Consider the following 9167-nt stretch of genomic DNA (forward strand, 5'->3'; position numbering starts at 1 on the left):
GTGAGTCCGAGCATATTTCCACTGCAGTTGCTCTCTTCGCCATCAAGTCCTTTAATACTTTAAAAATAAGTTTCGATGGATTGGCAGAGTTCTGAAACTGTTGAGCATAAAAGGAGGCGCGAGTTTGACACACTGCCCTGTGATAAATCTTGACCTTGGCCAGATAACATATTTTCAGATCTGGGTCGTACGACTTCCTCCATAATCTTTCGGCCTGTCTACAGGCCCTCTTAAGAGATGCCAAGGAAGTGTCATACCAAGGGCTCGGCTCCCTCTGGTGACACTTGGACCAACACATAGGAATCAGAGAATCGAGGGCACCAGATATCCACTCACAGAAGGAGTCGTATCCACAATCGACCTCGGTGAGTGGACCTAAAGGAACCTTCTCGAGCTGATGGTAAAAATCCTCCAGTCTTAATTTGTTCCAGTGTCGTTTAAGAACAAGTCTATCCTGAGATAAAAAAGGAGAGTCAGACAAAGAGCATGCCGTTTTCACCAGCATGTGGTCTGTCCAGACCAACTGGGAGGAACCAAGAACTCTGAGTCCTTCTAGATTTGTGAAGAACGGGTCAAGAATATGCCCACCTTTATGTGCGGGGAAAGTAATCATCTGCGAGAGCTGTAAGGCCTCAAGATCCGCCAGAAAGCTCCTAATAGAGGGTAAAGAAGGGCAGTCCAAATGGAGATTAAGGTCTCCCACAACATTAAAATTTGCGCATCCTAGTGCCTCTATGCTAATATACTCAGGAAGAGCAGCCCTAAAAACAGAGTCACAGCCCGGAGGCCGGTAAATTAATAACCCAGAGAAGGTAAACTGGTGACTAAACGCTATTTTAACTATGGCACCAGGGGCAATATGTCCTGCCCCTGGTGCCATAGTGGGGGGCTCTGATGCTGGGCTATTTGGAGTGAGCAGTTGCCTTTTTTGGAAAACCTCTGTAAATGCTGTTGCAATAATTCAGATTTAGATTCACCGCTGTGAGGACAATGGGGATTTTTTTTACAGGTAAGCCAGTATTAAGAGAGAGACCCCTGGAATAGACAGATAACAAGCTTTGACTCACTGCTGTCAGTTGTGGTGTGAAGGATGAGTCAATGTTGAAATGAACATCTGTATTGCACATTTTGTCTTCTACAATTGTTGCCCCTCACAATGGTCTACATCAGAGGAATGGGAGAGATGGCGAGTGTACCTAGTTCATTATTAGGACCTCTGTTCTTTGGCCATTGAGACAAAGCACATTTGACTGCATCACCCATCCTCTGGGGTACCAGCCAGTCTTATTCTGGTGGAGGTTGCTATTCAGTAGAGCACCACTGGGTGCTTGATGAAATCCAGGTCTGTTGGGAGGTCAGAGGGATAAAAGCCCACGTTTGACCTCTGAAATGTGTGTGTAATTGCTCTCGCCTTATGCGCAGCAGCAAGGTTGCCCCTTGGAAATGTAAACTTTGGGAAAGTAACAATTGGTGGTATTTGAGAACAGCCATCCTAGCATCTAACATTTCTATTGAGGTGAGCCTGTTACTCCAGCCCTGTAGGTTGTGTCTGCAGTTTTTAACCAGGAGCTGTTCAGGACAGTGCTCAGTAAAATTGAAACACAGAAGTCAATATGAAATGCAAGTTCGAATATTTACCAAAACAAGTAATGAACAAAGATATGTCTAATTTGTTTTTATGGGTGTTTACATCGTTAAAAATAGTTCATATCTAAAGAAGAGTCTGAATTGACGATTTCACTGGTGTCCTCCTTTTCCCCAATGTGCAAAATGGGATCTCGTAATATGGAAATAATGAAAAAGGTATTATGTGTCGATTAGAAAGACAAATCTTTTGAAGATTAATTTCATTCGTTTGATCTTTAAGTAAAATCTTTAACAAACACCATCACTGGGAATTATGAAAGTGCAATTTCCCAAGGACATATTTAGGCAAGAAAACAAGATTGTTCAAAGAAGTTAAACTTTGCCTAGGGCTTGCGATGAATATTAAAGTACAAGTATTACTGAGCCGTGGATAGGTTTGTTGAGGAAAGTGAGCGGTGGTTTTATTGGTGCCGTGCGGGTGCTTTGCTCTTTGCATCTGTATAGTTTCGCTCTCTGTAAATGGTACAGATTAGCTGAACACAGAGGGCTTCTGATGTGCAAATACTGCTGGATCCTGATTGTCAGTGGGCCTTGACGCTTGGTCTCCATTGTATATTCAAGCGCATGAAAGGTGGGCAGTGTAGGACTCACGCTGCAATAGACTGATTAGACCCAACAACAGACAAACCGGCCTGGGGTTGCTCATATGCCTCTTCAGAGAGGACCTGGCTTAGCTGCTCGGGCCATACCATCTTTGTTTTGGGGGGGTGACTGATTTGCATGTGGTTGGTCCAGTCTGGTGGCACAGGAAAGTTATAAAAAAAAACCACCCGGCCCTGAGTGAATACCAGAGCCTGAGAACAATTCAAACTTTCCACCCATCACTCTTTTGCTGCTGTCGAAATGTAGGGGGAATTGTTATTTAGTATGTAGGAAACAACCAACACAAATTCCAATATATCTACAGCATCTCGGGAGTATAATTTGCTAATTGTAGAGCGCTATGGTACTCGCCCAAGGGGGCGGTATGCATTCAAGCAAAACATATAAACAAATATATAAATAAATGGATAAAATAGATAGACATGTCCGTATATGCTTAAGCTCGTCTCAGACAGCCAAGGGTGAAGCAGTACTTAACCGTGGACTTCTGCTGGCACCCACTGGGCTTAAGCAATTGCTTCTATCTGAACCCGAAAAACGCCACACAGAAAATGCAGAATCAAGTATACATCAAACAAATACAGAAATGATTAAATGTTTTATTTAATTGGCAAAAAAAAAATACAAAAATACAGATTTTAATTTGAAAGTTGGAGCTTTACAAAAAATTGCTTTATTTTTTCTTTTGCACAGTTTTTATTGGTGCATTTGCAAACAGTGAACAAGAAGGCAGTGCAGCTTAAAAATAACTCAAAACAATAACCTCCTTGTTCCCCCAAACCAAGATCGCAGCCCCACTCAGACCATTCGTCCACTAAACATACATTACCGATCAGCATATAGAGCTTCAGAGGATGCATATCAAGGCAACAACAAGGGATCAGGCGGGCCCATCGCTTGTAATGTTCATGGGCTTGTCATACCATGGAAGTCTGCGTTCAAATATGATAGGACCGCGCCCCATCATTTGTGAAAGATCTGCGGTTTGTCTGTCAAGTCATATACCCTTTTCTCATGTCCCAGCAGGTGCCACAGCGTGTGGATCCTAAGTTCATACATAATAGTAAGCAGTTTTCCCAAAAACGAAAGGATGGTGAGTTTGGCAATGAGGAGGGTGTGGAATATTCCTTTGCCTTCAGTGGAATGGAGCAGATAGAATACTTCAGGGAGTTTTTTTTAGGTCGAGGCCTTGGATCTGGGAGATTGCGAGGAAGGTAGCGTCCCAAAAGTCCCCCAGTCGGGTCACATCCGCAGGATGTGCATCGGGGAGCCTATCCGTCGGCATCCACGCCAGCAGGACTTTGTGTAGGTCAGACTGATCATGTGTAGACAGTGTGGAGTGGAAGGCCAACAGAACAGTATTTACTAAAGGATCTCCCTGCCTTGGGAATGATGAGCGTAGTTGTTGGCACGGAGGAACACCTTTTGTCCAAGTTTTGCGACTAATATGATGTTTAGATTTTTCTCCCTGAGTAGTTGGAAAGAGGATTTACCCGCCGATGCATTTGTGTTAAGTATGTTGTAAATGTTAGAGACTAATGGCCTGATTTAGATCTTGGCGGATGGGGTACTCTGTCACAACGTTGTGTAAGGTACAGCAAAGTGAGCCTGGACATCAGTGTAAATCTGGCCGGCAGCATAAAGCAAGTACGAATAACATTGTTCTTGCCATGTGTTTTTGAGCATGTGTGGGTGCTTGCCTGTGTGTGCATGTCTGTGTTAGTCTTAGCGTCTGTGTTTACAGATCAGGGATGCTCTGCCCACTGCCCACCTGGTGAAAGGCTGGTACTCGCACTATGGTTGTAATTCTTGGCAACTTGTGGGCATCCTTAGTATGCCCACAATTACCATTGCTCACTAATGGTGAAAAGCTTGCTCTCGCATGATGGTGGAATGTTTGAAATCTTATTGCCATCATTGGGATGATGTTTATGGCCCACCTTGGGAAAATGCTGCCCTGGTGCAATGGTGTATAATATTCTTGGCTTCTTCTGGGCATGCATGGAAGGCAGCCCATTGCCCATCAGTCGTAAAATGCTGGCACGTTGTGGGCATCTATTGCCTGATGTACACTCTTCTAAAAAGCTGAACCTGGCAAAATGATGTTAATGCTTGGAAGCTTGCAGACATCCATGGCATTTTGCTCATGCCTGCCTAGTAAATTGCTGGCCTTGTTGTAATGCTGGTCATTCCTGGCATAGTGCAGTCATCCATAGTAGCATGGTGCCTATCTCAGGTGTTATGCTGGTCCTTATCAGATAGTATTCATTCTTTGCATACTGTGCTAAACTATGGCACAGAGGGGCCCCACCCGTCACACAATGACGGTCATGCCACTATGATATCTCTTCTAATTTTCATGGTCTTTTCAAGTACCTTTGCCATAGTTTTTGATTATCTCTTTCTAATATTATTAGCTTACAAAGTAAAATTGATTTTCTTTCTACCTTCCCCAGAATCGTGGGAGCACCCAAAAGGTGGCATTGCCTTTCTCTGCCCCGTGAATGAAGTGGTCTCATCACACAAGGGCAGATCCTGCACAAAACTTTAAATGCACTTTAATTAAGAGCTATTTAAAAAAAGAAGAAAAAAATACAACTTAATTTTGACGCAAGACTCGCAGTTCCAAAACTAAAGGCTGATAGATCCAAAAGATCTGAGTCAGCCAAACGGATCCAAGATTTCAAGGCTGGCATCATCTTGAGTCTGCAGCTCTCTTTAGAGCTCCATCGCCTTAAACAAGGCCGGTTGTACTGACATTGGCACCAGGTCACCGGAGAAAAATCGGGGTGTGGCCAGTAGCCATACTCTCTGCACAAAGCATTGTGCACCCGGCATTCGGTTTGGTTGGGGTCGAGTTTGTGTGGTGGGACACCCGAGCACAGATCCTGCATATCATGGGCAAAGAAGACGTGTACGGAGTACTGTGGGGCAGAGGCTCGTGCAGGGCATGGTCAGACGTGATTTGCAGTGAAAGCACATTAGCTGGGAAAAGGGTGCAGCTGGAGGACATGCTTGTACTCAGAGCTCACAGTGCACGGCTGAAGACCTTGTATAGTAGGAGCTAGGGGCACGGTAGCTGGGTGCAGACCTTACCATGCACCCAGATCTCACTACACCCTGGCAGCGGCCGCTCCTCCACTCTTGTGGAGGAACATCGCCCCATAAAATGGCATGAGAGGACAAAAACAAATGACACCTGTGTTTTTTCATTCCTCCCGAGTCTTGGCGGCAGGGCCTGGGGGGTGACAGCACAGAGGGGAGTGGTAGTGCACTCCCTTCACTGTGCATGATGGTTTGGCCAGCGGTCTCAGGCCGGCCAAACCATTTGCACAGCGAACCTCTCTCCAACCCCAGCTGCATATTAATCTAGCCCCTCCTGGAGTCCGGAATCCTTATGATTTTTGTGGTGTACCTGAAGCAGGTAAAGCGGAGACCAATCATTTGATCTTTGATGAGGGGTTCCAATCCTTGGTGCCAACAGGATTCAGGGGTCCTTTAGTACTTAAGTCCTTGTGTGAGTCCTTTTCTTCGAAAAGGAGCTAGGAGTTAGCAGTTAGAGGTCAGGATTCTTCATCCAGTAGGGCTTTCTTCTTCACATGGAGTCTGCCCAAATCCAGGAATGTTCTATATAGGTGGTGGTGGAGGTGACAGATTTATCCTGTGCACGAGCCAGTATTTGGAGGATCTTTACTGCCATATCCTACCAATTTCAATGCAGGCCTCCCAACTCATTTACAGAACTTCCACTTTGCCTTACCGTAAAATTACCTAGGAGTCTCTGTTTTAAGATGGCGGGACCCAGCAGCCCCTGGACGGGCCTATCTTCAGCTTCTTGGCCACTCCCATGCCCCTGACAGGGTCAAAAAATGTTTTCCCTACTGAGGCTGGAGCCTAACTGTCCAGGATGGTCCTGGGGATGATTAGAAGAAGCTTTCACTGGCATTTCCAAGTGCTAAAGCTTGTTCTGCTATTTGCTCATGTCCACTCCCAAATAGTTAATCCCTTCTAAGCAACCAGTAGCTAACACACTTTGTCCTTTCCATGGCTCAGAGTTATGCCACTGTCCTCTGAGCCATAGTTGTTTCCTCTCTCAGATAAACATGTGTTTTCCAGCTCTGGAAGTGTGATAGGTGGTAGAACTGGTTAACCCTCCTTCTGTGACTGGGGATGGACTGTCTAGGGAGATCCTGGGAATGAACAGGAGAATTCGTTCCTGGGATCATGCTAAAAGAGGTAACTCTGCAGGTGCCTTTCATTCTGCCAACTGTTCCTGTCCACTCCCAGATAGCTAATCCCTTCTAAGTGTGAGAAGTAACACACAAAGGCTTTTCCTGGGCCTAGAGGAAAGCCATTGTCCTCTGACTCGAAGGTGTGATCTCTCCCAGCCATGTAGGGGTATTCCAGCGATGGAATACACATACTTGGCTAATCCTTTCTAAATGCTCAGCAGTACCACACACTGGTTTTTGCTCGGGCCAGAGGAAAGCCATTGTCCTCGTGAGTCAGATGTGTGAACTCTTCAAGCCAAGGATGTTAATTCCAGCGCTGGAGGAATGATGAGTGGTAAAATCGGTTTTGAGCCAGTTCTGACTCAGGCAGCCTAAAGTAAATTTTGACAAGGTGACAGTGGCGGCTGGTGGAATTTCAGAATGGTGGGGTGCAAGAGCAATGAAAGTAATATAAGACAGTAGCAAGTGAGCGAGTTTGATGCTCATAGATGGGGTCACCACAAGAAATCTTTTTTTTAATTGGTATATTTTGGTACACGTACAACATACAGGAAATCTTGCATGAGCAATAAGGATTAGAAAGAGTGCCTCTAGTAGTAGGCTGATAGTAGGTATTATATATTAAGATTTGAGGGCCTGGAAAAACACTAAGTCAGGATTAAAAATGTCACAGTGATTGAAATTGGCAATGGAAGTTTATTACTACCCAAAACTCAAGAGCGGGCAGACAGGCCTGGAAATGGGTTTCCACACGCACTCTAACCGCTGTATAAATAGATGTGGATGTATTGTGGATGGAGAATAGGGAGTATGTGAAAAGAACTGGTGATTATTTGCCACTGAAGAGGCTGAAGATGACAGAGTGTTATAGCACTCCAGGAATTAACCTGAGTGGAGGGAGGACATGGTTGGAGGAGCGAATGGGTGAATCTGGGACACATCAACTAACCTCCAACCCTAAACATGAAAATGTGTATTTTTGTAAGCGAGAATTGACATTACTGTTGCTAAATGAGTATATACCCATGTTATGGTCTTAAAGCTGTTCTCCCAAAAAAACGATGGATATTGTAAACTCCTGCTCCGAAGACATCGTGCTGTACCCATGCGTCCAGTAACCATGATTTAGGAAAGGGTTTAGCACATGTGGCGCAGAAGCACTGTGCAGTTTTTTTGCCACGCTCAGATAAAACAATGAGTACAATGCACACTCAGATTTTGACCTTGTTTGGAAAGCCGGTGTTACCAGGAATCGTGGTGGAGAAGTGGAACACAGAGAAGTTAAAAATATAGAATTCCACAGTTCACGTTAGAGAATGGATGCATGCTGTGTGCTTCCCAATAGTTGGAAACGTCGTCAAGAAAATTAATGCAAGCCACCAGAAAATGCCATGAATATACATTTGTATATTGACATGCTGACAGATTATCTGCAGATAGACAATGTGCCGGTTTACAGGGTGAGCATAACTGCTTGTACATTACCCCAGCACAGTAGTAAAGGGTAAATAGTTCCAGGACTCCCCTCCCCTCCATCCTCTGGTTATCTGTAGTTTTATAAACACTGCTGGCTGCAGAGGTTAACATGGGTTAATAGTTTAGCACCGTTACTACGTTGAGCATGCTTAACAGTTTTTGACGCAATAACCTTCCATCAGTGACAACACACTACAGCAGCCAAGCCTGTCTTTATGTGAACCAAACATTGTAGTGTCTAAATTAACACCCTGGCATTGCTGACGGATTTGTTGACCGCGCTTTGACAACGTATCGCAGTATTAGATGGAATAGCAAGGGGGGCCGGGACAGGTCAGGTCTGAGGGGTACTGACAGAGCTGGCCCAGCTCAGCTCAGCTGGGAAGGAGTCCCACTGCTGGAATAGCAGAGACTGCAGCTGACCGGATTAGAAGGATGCGTTGTCTCAGGCGTGTAAACACCTGTACTATGAGAGCAGCAAATGCGTGTCAGAACCGAGGTACTCACGCAGAGCTCTGCCTGAATCCCAGTGCAGGAACAGCGGGGGTGTTACACGCCAGGCTAGTGGCGCATTCTGTGTACTCGTTGAATCATCTGTGTTGAGACTGTGTAAACTAAACTTACTTGCCATGGGGTAGCTGTGTGCAGGTTTACTAACAGGAAGTTGCACAAACAGACCTGCTGCCAGTTGCGGCCGGCATGACGGGCGGGTGGGGGGCTGTAAATGGGGTCATCACCGGGGCATGGGTGGAGGCGGGAGGGGTTTAATTAGACAAAAATAATAAATCTTACCGTCCTGCGCCACCTCAGCTTCTGCCTTCTGGATGGGTCCCGACTCCCGCCATCCTGCGTTTTTCAATTCGGGAATTTCTGGCTGCAGCTCTCATTTTCATCAACCTCCCACTCTCACCTCCGCGAATCACAACGCTGCAATGGCAGCGTTCTGATTGGTGAACCGCAGCACAGAGCACCCCAGCCGGCCCATTTTCTTTATGTAGGCTGCTGCAGCAGCCTACATAGAGAAAAAGGGAGAGTGGGTGGTCCTGCTCGAGGGCAGGGGGGGAGTGGCTTGCCCACTGTTGTGGGTATTGACTGTTTGGTCAGCCCGGCTGACCAAACAGTCAGTACCCGCAACAGTGGGTAAGCCACTCTCCTCGCCCTCGAGCAGGACCGCCCACCCCAAACCAGACACTTCTGCTTTCTCGCCGT

The 9167-nt window shown here is 45.9% G+C and overlaps 1 long non-coding RNA gene across 1 annotated transcript in view; it reads right to left on the bottom strand.

Annotated features, from left to right (window-relative positions):
* LOC146835001 (uncharacterized) overlaps positions 1 to 8856 on the bottom strand; it is a 73435-nt gene extending 64579 nt beyond the window's left edge. The window contains exon 1 of the long non-coding RNA XR_014960363.1: positions 8751 to 8856. This is a non-coding gene — a long non-coding RNA (uncharacterized LOC146835001). The remainder of the gene's footprint in view (positions 1 to 8750) is intronic.
* Between the last annotated feature and the right edge of the window lie 311 nt (positions 8857 to 9167).

This window comes from Triturus cristatus, chromosome 4_2 (assembly GCF_964204655.1).
Source record: "Triturus cristatus chromosome 4_2, aTriCri1.1, whole genome shotgun sequence".
NCBI classification, from domain to species: domain Eukaryota; kingdom Metazoa; phylum Chordata; class Amphibia; order Caudata; family Salamandridae; genus Triturus; species Triturus cristatus.